The sequence below is a fragment of the Symsagittifera roscoffensis genome, chromosome 4, assembly GCF_963678635.1.
Source record: "Symsagittifera roscoffensis chromosome 4, txSymRosc1.1, whole genome shotgun sequence".
Taxonomy (NCBI): Eukaryota; Metazoa; Xenacoelomorpha; order Acoela; family Convolutidae; genus Symsagittifera; species Symsagittifera roscoffensis.
This window is the reverse complement of record NC_087065.1, coordinates 36,239,429-36,251,704: the sequence shown is the minus strand read 5'-3', so window position 1 is coordinate 36,251,704 and position 12,276 is coordinate 36,239,429. Positions and strand designations below refer to the sequence as shown.

General features: G+C 43.9%; 2 protein-coding genes across 2 annotated transcripts in view; one reads left to right on the top strand and one right to left on the bottom strand.

The window, feature by feature from the left end:
* The window catches only part of LOC134845158 (mucin-2-like), a 428,810-nt gene that overhangs the window by 338,731 nt on the left and 77,803 nt on the right, over window positions 1-12,276 (bottom strand). The gene's annotated exons all lie outside the window — the stretch shown is intronic.
* Window positions 10,314-12,276, top strand: part of LOC134845238 (pre-mRNA-processing factor 39-like) — a 47,996-nt gene continuing 46,033 nt past the window's right edge. Inside the window, exon 1 of the mRNA XM_063862155.1 lies at window positions 10,314-10,330. The gene's annotated coding sequence lies outside the window, so the exon portion shown is untranslated. The remainder of the gene's footprint in view (window positions 10,331-12,276) is intronic.

Here is a 12,276-nt window from a genome sequence, read left to right as displayed (position 1 = left end):
GTCCCTCTGCGAAAGAAGGACAGAGAGAAAACCGGATTCGCGTGCGAGTTGGGATTGTACCAGTGGAAGAGGATGCCCTTCGGCTTGTGCAATGCAACGGCCCTTTTTCAAAGACTGATGGCTCAGGCTTTGACGAGAGTGACCAAGAAGTACGGGAATCTCGTGATGTGTTACGTGGATGACGTAGTCATAGCGACACCAACCCTGGAAGACCACATTGATAGGCTCGATGAGGTCTTTGGATGCATGAAAAGAGCAGGATTAAAGTGCAAACCATCGAAATGTGAAATCCTTAGGGACTCGATTAAGTACCTAGGACGAATGGTGGATAGGCATGGTGTGAGGCCGGACCCGGAAGCAGTGGAAGCAGTGTTGACATGGAAAGCTCCCAGAACGGACACACAGCTCATGAGCTTCCTACGGTTTGCCAATTACTACCGAGAATTCATAAAAGGATATGCGGACAAGGTGTACCCGATGCAGAAGCTGATGCGCAACAAAGGGAAAAAGTTCGAATGGAACGATGAGGCACAGGTTGCTTTCGAGAACATAAAGCGGGAACTGTGCGAAGCGCCAGTGCTGGGCATGCCTACAGAGAAGGGCATGTATGTTCTCGACACAGATGCATCGGTGGTGGCCATCTCAGGAATCTTGCATCAAGAGCAAGAATGGAACGGAAGAACAGTTCTCCGTCCCATTGCATACGGCAGCAAAGTCTTGAGTGACACAGAGATGAAATATGGCGCACCAAAAGCAGAAATGTTTGCAGTAGTCACCTTCGTGGAGAAGTACCGTGCATACTTGGGGAGCGCTCCCTTCAAGTTACGCGTGGACAACAGAGCGTTATCCTGGTTGAAGACCTACTCGATGGATCAGAGTTATATTGGTAGATGGATAGTAAGACTGGATGGCTACCATATGATAATCGAACATAGGATGCGTGATAAACACCAGAATGCTGACAGCCTCAGCAAGAAAACTGAGTTCTATGAAAGATTGGAGCAGAAACAGGCCAATCAGGCGGAAATAAAGGAGGGATTCTCGTTTCTGGACAAAGAAACTTATGAAGCGCTTCCCTTAACGAGATGGTTGGATAAATCTGGACATCCAATTCCAGGGTACCCTGAGTTACCTGTAGAGAAAGCAGCCGAGATAAAGATCCTGTCCAAGAAGGACCCGGTCCCCTTGGATTTGTTGCTGCGCTCGAACCTGGTCCAGCAAGAACTCTCTCGCATGAATATAAACAGCCCCTCATTATTGGTTAAAACGGTGCAAGTCACACCACAAGTGATGCGGATGCTGGGTGGATTGTTAGAAAGTGAAGTGACCAGAGATGACCCCGAGTGGACAGCTGCAGTGGCATCGCTAACAGTCAGTGAGAAAGTGAAGATCATGCCGTCCAAACGACAGCACGAAGAGAATGAGAGGGATTGTAGGACAATAGTTCAGCAACTAGTATCCTCAATACCCCAAGAGATTTTAACCAGTACTTCTTACGGACAGAAAGAACAGGGAAGCAGCAAGCGAAAGAAAACCGTCACCTTCGTGGACCAGGATAAGGAAGGTAAAAAGGTAGAACAAAATCGGCTGCAAGACTATTTGTCCGGGGAGACGAATGATGAAAAGAACCAGCGATCACAAGATCAACACCCGGGACAAGAAAATTTGTCCGGGGAGTCTGAGATAGACGAGGAAATTCCTGATGAGAAACAGGACCTAGAGCAAAAGGTTTTGTCAGGGGAGTTCAGATGGATGCAAAGAAAGCACAGACATGATCTGGAGGAGCGTGCAGTCTCCAGCCCAACCTCGTCGACGGATGATAACTCAGGAAGCTCAGGAATGGACACCTATTCAGACAGGAATTCGAGCTCGGGATCAGAACTGTCAGAACTAGCGATACACACGCTACTAGTGGAAACTCGGGCAAGGGACCTGGACAGAGAGGTGTATCAGGATCCTGACAGCGATCGCTACCTTATACCAAGCGAAAGAGTCTTTGACAACGCAGCGGGTGACTTAGAAACGATAGCGGTATCGAAACGTTCGATAAGCCTGTTGCCGCAGAAAGAGGTAGTCAGGACTGATCTTCAGCCGTTTGAACAAGAAACACAACCGCTGGCGAAGATTTGGTGCGTTAAGATGGAAGAAGACACACATCAGCCCAACGAGCTGAATAGTCAGATGAGGGTCATGAAGACATACTTGAAGGCGAGATACAGACTCTCGGACCTTCTAAGGGCGCAGAGAAATGATCGCATTACAAGCAACCTGAAAAGGTGGATTGAGAATGGTTCTCCGGATAAAGGGGACCTCGAGGAAGATAGTTATCGCATCCTGAGACAATACTTCATGCAGAAGGAAGGGAGGTAATATTTGAACAAGGACGGGATTGTGGCTTGCAAAAGAAGGGAGGAAGACAGAGTCCTATAAAAGTATAACGCGATAGTGTTACCACAACTCTATCAGACAGAACTATTATTCAGGTCACATGATCAGATGGGCCATCAGGGGATCGACAAAGTATATCAGAGGATCCTGAAGCGCTTTGAGTGGCCTGGGATGAAAAAGGCATGCGAGAAATGGGTAACAGCATGTCTGTCATGCCAACAGGTCAAGGATCCAAGAAACTTGCGATTTCCTTTACAATCGATCGAGTCGTCTGAATTCAACGAGGTGGTGCAAATAGATCACCAAAAGATATGCATGACAGACAATGGTTATAATCAGGTGCTGGTCATGATAGATCATTTCACGAAGTATGCAGAGGCCGTGCCCTGCATAACTGCCTCGGCGGAAGAGACATGCGACCACCTGATCAATACGTGGATAGCAAGACATGGTTGTCCGATGACGTTTCAATCGGATAATGGAACAGCTTTCGTAGGAGAGCTTACGAAAGAGCTTATGAGACGCTCACAGGTCGCTCAGGCTCACTCCACGACATACCACCCTCAGACGAATGGCTTAGTGGAAAGACAGAACAGGACGTTAGTGTCGATGCTGAGAGTATATTGTTCCAGGTACATGACCGATTGGGACAGATACCTTCCACAGGTGATGGGAGCATATAACAGCACGCAACACTCCACCACTGGAGTCAGTCCACACATGATGCTAACTGGACACGAAAAGTCTTTACCCTTAACCTTCTTCTACCCAGAATATGAGGGAAAGAAAACGTCCCCACAGGTCTACGTGAGGGATGTGATCAGACGCCAACAGGAGTTGAACGATTTGTGTAGACGAAACACTCAGCAGGCACAGGCAAGGCAGAGGAAAAGATTCGACAAGAAAGCAGCTGGTGCAAAGGCCTACTCGGTGGGATACTACGTATGGGTATTTCAGAACGTTATACCACCGAAAGGAACAAAGAAGCTTCTAAAAAAGTGGAGGGGACCCTTCATGATTACGGAGGTGCACCAGGAGGGACGTTTTTATAGACTGAGTACTGGCCGAGCCGCCCACTACGAGAACATCAAGCCACACAATCCATCGACAGAAGACTGGTGTATACCTGCAGACATGGAAGAAGGGGATTATCTAATGATGGACCCTGCTTGTGAGGTCAATGAAAAAGGCACCAGGGAGAAGAACGATGGAAACGAAGTCGTAGAGGAAGGTACGGATACACCATTGGACCTGGATCCAAACGAACAGATCGAAGCGGACGATGAAACCTTACCCTACGCAGAGGAAGATTGGCAGGATCCCGAACAGACAGAGGTTCCCAAGAACTTGGAACCAGATCTTCCGTTCACGATGCAGACTCGTCAGAAGGACGGGACGAGACCAAGAAAGAAATACAATCCTTACGGTGACGACTTTGTAGTGGATAGGATAGATCTAAAGAAAATAATGGAGGAAGTAGTGGGTTTAGAGGAAATAACTGTGTCACAAGACATTGACATAGTCGATGATCACAACGATGAGTGGGTTGACGACTGGTCGAAACCCGAGGTAGAATTCGACGATGAGCAACAGCAGTCATATGAACAAGACCTGACGAACCTGCGTGTCTTAGAGTGGCTGAACGAAATGACATCAGACCCTAAAGAGACCAGCGTTACGATTCAAGACGTAGATCGTGAAAGCGCGAAATACATTAAGACGGAACGAGATGATCCTTCCTGGGCTGCCCAGGAAGGACAACTTCTCATTCCAGCTTCTAACCTTGACTTGATATCCGGTATGCGATCAACGGGGACGCCGATGGATATTTTTGTCCGGGGAGTGGGGGTAGGACTTACCCACACTGAAAACCTGATAATAAAAAAATTGAGAATAGCAAGAGAAACAGGAGATTTAGAAGCAGAAACAGGCGAAGAACATAAGAAAACCGACATAGGGAGGGTAGTTGAGTCATATTTTAACCTACCAAATGAGTGTTCAAGTAACATAATATTAACAGACAGTGATTTCATACTCACAGACAGAACATGTGCGATAGCAATCACTGCAGACATGAGTTTTAGGACAGCCTTAGCGGCAGATTTTAAGAGAGAATACAAAAACGTGGAATTCCTTTGGAAGCAGCGACCAGGAGTAGGGGGCGTAGCAGCCCTACCTCCGGCGGCATCACAAATACCGGGAAAATACCTATGCTTCTTGGTAACGACGGCGACAAAGAAGCAGCACGTGGACCCAGAGAACCTAGTCTTGTCTTTGACGAGGCTGAGGGACTTCCTTGTAGAAATGGACGTGAAGGAGCTCTCGCTTCCAGTGTACGATCCAAACAGAGGAAGACTGCATCCTCGGGAATTGTACGCGCTTGTACACGTGATATTCTCTGATACGAACATACAAGTATATCTACATAAGAAGTATTACTTAAGTATAGGCTGAGTGATGTGCGAGAGGGTGTTAGGCCAAAGACTAAGTTGTGTGTAATATGTGATATGTGTGTTATGTTATGTTATGTGTTAGGTTATTAAGATCATGGGTAAGTAGGGGTTAGTGACCATGAACAACTAAATGACGATCTTGGGAATAGATCCAAAGTTTGGACTGTCCAATCTTGGGTCGAATTCCAAAATTTTAGAAACCAATTGATTTTAATAAATTTTAGGATAAATATCTTTTTATCTGAACTGTCTTTAAGCAAACTTTAACGATATATGTTAAGGTGAAACTGACAAGTGTGACATTCGTGATTTCTTTTCTAGATCCTGATTGATCATTTAAATTACTCACTTGAGTCAAATCATCAAATCGAATCAAATCAAACTTGGAAAGAATAGTATGGACAATTTCAACCTGGATGAATTGATGGACCTGGCAGAGGCATATGTAGGACCGATGATAGATGCGATCTATCGTCGGCTGATCGATCGAGACTTCGCTCTGGAGGACCCAGAGGTAGTCATGTTGCTGACCGCCCTGATCAACATCTTGGGGCACGACAACCGTGGGGACCGCCCCACGGAAGTCCTGTTGATGGCAGCATATGGAGAAAGAGGAGTACTAGACCGCCCGAACATGAGAGTGATGAGGTGGAGAAACGGGGCTCTCTCAGGGAGTGACTTGGCGAATGAGCCTGGATTGGGAAGTTCTAGGACTTACCAACCAGGTGAGATGCCAATGCCCTCTAAGCCTAAACCTGGGCTGACGAGAATGCATCGGGAGATGAACAGCGAGACGACCTCGTCTGGTTCACCACTGAGAGCAGCTGTGCCACCAAAAAGGGGCGAAAGTAACACAGAAGGTTCAGACGAACCAAACCATACAAGATCTGGACGAGATGAATGATCAGCTGAGAAGTACGAAGAAGGAGCTGGACGAGATGACCAGAAGCATGCTCCAGATGGAGGAAGATCGGGACATGTGGAGAAAGTTGTTTGAAGACTGCAACAAAAAGCAGGGTCAAGAGATCGAGCGCTTAAGGCAGGAATACAAAGAGCGATCGGAGCAGGCGGTGTTGCTAAGATTCTGGACGTCCAGAATTGTAACGATTAAGAGCGTTAACAATCCACAGGCCAAATTGGGACTGGTCTTGGAAGAAGAGGTGACTGCACCTTCAGTACCAAAATCCGACAAAAGAGTGGAGTTTGGGTTGGGATTCTCAGATGAATTACTGAGAACGAGCTTGATGACAGTGTGGGAATTGATGAGGCCATCATGGTGTCCTAGTCCCAACGCTGACTCAACATTACGGGCGACACAAGACGTACAGAGGGAACTGAATGCAGACTGTAACCTGCGTGACCTCAACATCATATATAATGTGATGATAACAGCCTCTAAGAGCAACGGAGAAGATAAAGTGGAGTTGCCTGGCTGGGGACCAGAAGACTGGGTCAAACCTGGTAGCTGTCTGGCGGAAGTCTGTGGACTGGAGGGTCATGTTTGTGGAGGTCTAGACTGTGTGAAAACCCTGGAGAAACAACACAAGCAATTGACAGTATTGTTTGGAAATGTAGTGATGAAAGCAAGAACGGAGACGGAACTGATAGCAGATTGCCATGGAGGAACCGATGTGAATCTAGTGACTGCACTAGGATTCTACAACATGTTTGGTACTTTAGAGTCACTATTGAATCTAGAACAGAAACATGAGATGGTCACAGCCATCAGCGTAGAAGTATTCCCAGGAGTTCTGCAGACTGAGCAGAAGTATATAGGAAAATGGAGGGAAGCAATCGAGATAGAAATGAACATCAGACACAGTGAGACTTATTGTAGACCATCAGGAGCACGATATTTGGTGGGTTCAACGTTGGCTCCAATGTGCAAGAGCAGATACCCTGTACATTTCGTGGCTGTGGACGTGAAGAGTACAAGAACGATCGTGGATCAAGCCTTCTCAGTGCCAAAGTGTGTGAGATTGGCGAGAATGTCTGAAAAATCTTACGAGTTACTATGTAAGATGTTCTCAGCAGTTCCAGAGAGAACCAAAGAGGAGTTGGAGTCAATACTAGGAAAGAAGTTCATGGGATATGTGAGCGGGAACTTCAGTGACTTTGAGAAACAGAAACAGAGAGGATCAACTGCCACATATTACAATGCAGTAGATGAGAATGATGAAATCCACCGAGTGATGATGGAAGTGGAACCATTGCTGGAAGCTTCGGGAAGACGTAATTGGAGGAGCATCATGTTGACACATGACGAGTTTCCTTGCCACTGCTTGCTGCAGACCTGGTGGTATCCCAAGCGTAGTAATCTGATGTTGATCTGGGACTCTGGAGAGCTGCTCTCCATGGGTTTACCAGATTCATCACAGCCCGTAACAATAGTGATAGTGGGAGTTATGATGGCGATACGATGGCTGGAAGCTCATGTGAGAGAAAATAATAGACAGGAGGCACCAACGAGAGAACAATTGCGGAAATTAGATTGTCTAAAAGATTTAGATCTTTTTGAGACAATGTGCAAAGTTCTAAACATTCCGATGGAAGTGTAGAAGATATGGGCGAGAAAACGATTGATGCCATGGTTCAGAGCTAACATGACTGCGTGGTTGTACGAGTATGCGAAAAAGCATATGTCGAAGCATGGCAGAGTGTACAGTGAATATCAGCTGCACATTGGAGCAGGAGCTTTCAAGCGAGCTCTCGTGACTCATCGGAATGCAGTGACCATCGCTGTGAAAAGAATTTCTAGGACGAGTGAGCGTAGTGGAAATGAGAAGGCAGAGATGCTGAAAGAAGATTTGGAGAGAAACGTGACGTTGTGTCTCCACAACAGTTTCTGCAGAAACAGAGAATCCAACGTGGATCCCCTACCTTGCTGTAAACAGAGGGTAGAAGAGCAGAAGTGTTGGAGGACGGCTTCCAACAGCGTCAGGATAGCCAACGACGTGCTACAAGACACGGAAACCGAAAGTGCGAAGTCAGTATCACAGGAGGAAGAAATGGAACATTGATGAATGGTCGAGAAAACAAGAGGCAACAAGAAAGAAAATTAGAAGAATTTAGAAGTTTCAGAACTTCTAAACGACGAAAAAAGAAGAGAACAAAGGAGTGATGAAGAAAACTTAAAACTCAGATTTGTTTTATGTGTGTGAAAAACTCAAGTGAGAAACCAAGCAACCAAGTTGTAATTGAAAACTGAAACATTTAGTTGAGTTTTGAAATTGTTTTTTTTTATATATATATTTGCATTTTGATTTTAGTTGAAGTGTCTTTAGAGACACTTATTATTTATTTAGAAAGGCTTAAGAGGAAAGTATATTTAAATATTCCAGCCTGCATGATTGTTTTTAATCACTTAGGAAGACTGATCACTTTGTGGTGACTTGAGAGACTTGAGTAATCTCTTGAAGAGGGAGGTTGTTACATTGTTCTTTCTAACGACAAAGTTTCTTAGTTTTAATATTACAGGACAATAACAAGCAAGATTTCCGAAGGGAAGAGCATAGTAGGATAATTTTAGCTTGTTGGTTGGCAGGACTGTCCTGCAAGCCAACACCTTTTAAATCTAAGAGAAAAAGTTTTAATCGGGACATTGACACTGGAAGTCAGAAAATATGTTTTATCTTAGGTCATATCCTCAATGTGCAGATTAATGAGAGAATTTGAAGGCTATAGTGATGTAGTATGATGCCATTTATATTCTGCAGTGAGTCGATGTGACGTGGATAAAAGTAATTTCGTGCATTTTGTAAATTCTGTTCGATGACACTGTAACGATTTTACGAACATTGCGCGATTCAATGAGGACATTGACCGGACTGTCCGGGGAGTATGTGGCATTCGACCAGAATGGCCAAAATGCAATTTGTGCAGACTTCGAATTTTTAGCAGTAAGCCTTCCGGATTGGTGGATATTAAGAACTAAGAACGTTATTGGAACGATTGTCCAAACGGTGAGGGCTGGAATATTTTAGTATTTTTAAATTTCAAAAATTCGAATTATGACGTCATATTTCTGAGAAACGTCAGAAACGGCCATTTTGGCTAAAAAACGAGAAAAAAACAAGAACAACTTTATCTGCGACAGCGAACAGGACGAAAATCGAGATTAAAAACGACAACGAACTACAGAATAGCAGAGGACGTTACGAGTTGCAACTATTGTGCTGCTACAATAGTTGCAAGGCCGTTGCGAGCAACGGTGAAGGGTAAGAAACCAGCCTTCCGGAATAGGAGGAAATCAAGATTTACGAGCTTGATTCAGCGGATTCGTCAATCCGGAAGGGTAAAGGAACTGAAACTTTTATCCTGCCCTGTAAACTTTTAGCATCCTGTCATGTCCTGACTTGAATTTAATTGATATTTGGATTAGTTTTGACAAGGATGAGGTGCTAGGAGTTGGGGGGGAGAGGGTTGATCCATCTTCGATGGAGATGATGATTTTTATCTACTGAACAAAAACAATAGTAATATAATAAGTAGTAACCCTGTTTTTAGGAGTGACCTCGTGGTCTGGGGATACTGAGACCCAGCCATGAGCTCACTATTTGCATGTAATTAAGTTAATTTGAGCGTTCTGGTCGAAGCCGGAGAGCAGTAACGTTTTTGTCGACCCGATGTTAGAAAGACCACCGAAAAGTACTGGCTTGGTAGAGACGGTGAAAAGCATGCAAAGCTCTGTTTAGACGTTAGCCAGTCGTCTTAAGACTTAGTTTTGTTATCCGTCGATATGTATCTTCCGGGCGAATGTTACATGCGTTGAGCCAGTCACTCGCACCAGTACATGCAGTTCTATGTAGTCTGGCGGCGTTGTTGTCGATTGCATCTTGGGGAAACTGGCTTATCTGTTTTTCTGTGACGTTGTCGTATATTTCGCTCCGACAGTAAGGGCGTCCGTTATTATATCAGCTTGAGAAAAAAACATTGACCTGCTGTGCTAAATCTTGGAAAGATGAAGGAAATGACATAACAGCTAGTTTCATGGGCGGCAAGATTCCTAAGCCATCTGATCGGGCTTATAAGGAAGCTTGTTGCCAGACAGCTACGTTCATCTTGATGATGATGATGTTTTCTAGTACATTAATGAGTGTGTCTTCAAGTGTTTGAAGGAGATCTGTTCTTCGGTAGACTTCTGATGTTCGGAAGAAGTACATCAATTTAGGGATTAGAAAACAATTCTTCCACAAGATCAAAGCACAATGTGATGATACATATTTCAATCGTTCTTTCATCGCAAGTACGACTTTCAGCTGCGCGTTGAAAATTATTTCAAGCGAGGTCGGTCCTAAAGCTGAGCCAAGAAGCTCCAGGTTTGAGCCCTCCACGGTCTTAATTCTAGGGCAAATCAACCTGAACTGATGGTTAATCTGGTGAGTAACCCGTCCTCAGAACTGAAGAAGATTATTTCACATTTTTCTTCGTTCAAAGACAAGGCAACCGTCTCGATTTAGCCTAATTGTTGTGATAAACTTATTAAATAGTTTCCGGTTTGATATGTCTCAAGCAAAAGCTACTAGATGTGGACCATGCAACAAAACAGTGAAGGACAACGACTCAACTGCTATAGGATGTGAAAAGTGCAGCGCGTGGTTCCATGGGCAATGTGTTGGATTGTCTCCTGATGATGTAGCTACAATGGGCAAAATTCGAGGATGCTTCTGGCTGTGCTCTGGCTGCCTTGAGGGGAACATCTTCACATCCCAAGCTAAGTTTGAACTGATTATTCAAAGACAAGAAAGCTTAATCGAAATTACAAAAAGCATTAAAGAAACTGTTGAAAATGTTGATCCAACCAAGACAACATCATCGAATGTACCGGTTAATAGTCGTATTAATAACAGTCACCGGGCCAACACATGTGAAAACGAGATAATCATCGACGGGGTCTGCGAAGACAACGGACAGTTTACATCCAATATAGAGGCCGAAGAAGCCAAAGTGGCCGAAATTTTTGATCATATAGGCGAAGAAAATCTCAGTATCTGCCAAATGTATAGACTTGGTAAAGCTAATCCCCAACAACGAAGACCGCGTCCTTTACTTGTTCGTCTGTCATCCGAATGGAATGCTAGAAAATGCCTGGCAAAATCTTACAAACTGAAGAATTTCAAAGAAAAGATTTTCATATCGAAGTCCCTGAACCAAGAAGAACAGATTCTGAAACGTAAAATCTTCAAGAAACGGTACGACATGATTAACAATGAAAAAGTTCCACGCGATGAGCTAAAAATTCGTGGTCTGACCCTCGAACGAAATGGTATCAAGATCAATCTTGACTGACTACAATCAAAGTTATGCCTTATCAACGCACAAAGTCTCTTGAGCATAAATCAGCGTCTGAAGTTAATCAATTTTCTTTCTTTACATTCTCCTGATATCGTGTTCATTACTGAAACATGGCTTAAACCAGAAGTTACTGATCCCGAAATTTTTCCTATGAATTCTCCCTATTCGGTTATTGCTCGAAAAGACCGCACTTCTGGAGAACACGGAGGTGTTCTCATTGCTACAAAAAGGAGTTTTGCTCTAAATTATTCAACTCTATCATACGATGCAGATTACTGCATCGGACTTTCAATATATTCGGGTGCAGTTAATCATATTTTCCTCCTTATTTACAACCCCCCCGCTTCGTCGCAGTTTCGGATACCTGCCAAAATGCTTACTGATTCAATACGTTATTTTAACTCCAAATTGATTAATGGTTCTAGTTCGTACACAATCTTAGGTGACCTAAATCTGCCTGATATCTGTTGGGCATCTTCTGATGGTGGCTGTGATTACTCGAAACTGTTCCTAGAGGTTATTGAGGATCATAGCTTAATGCCCCTTATATATGAACCCACACATCGCTCAGGCAACACTCTTGATATCATTTTAACTTCGCACACAGAATTGTTCACTGCATTTGTAAATGAAGTGCTTTACTCAGACCATTTTCCTTTATTTGCTTTTTTTACCATCCCTGAAGCAGCGCCTACTGTGAGTGGGAATTTTATGAAAACCTCTCTATCTAAATCATCTTTTTCTCATTCGATCTTCAATACTAACATCAGCCCTTGCTTTACCAAACTCATTGTGGAACAAAACTCATGTTATTCCATATCCACCACTAATGATTATGTAGATAGCTGGTACGCTCAGATCAATCATGCAATTCTTTCATCATGCGCACAGAAAACTAAAAGACGCCAGCAACTTCCCTATTATTATTCGTCGCATACAGTTCATTTACTGAATAAGCATCATTCCATATCTAAACGGACAGCCAACACAAATCATTTAGCTTCGATCCAACAAGACCTTAACAATTCAATCGAATTGGATAAAACTTGTCTCCTTGAATCTTTAAGACCAAATTCTACCCGTGATTGCTTTAAATACCTTCGATCTTTTACCAGAAGGAAACTACCAAACCAAATGCACT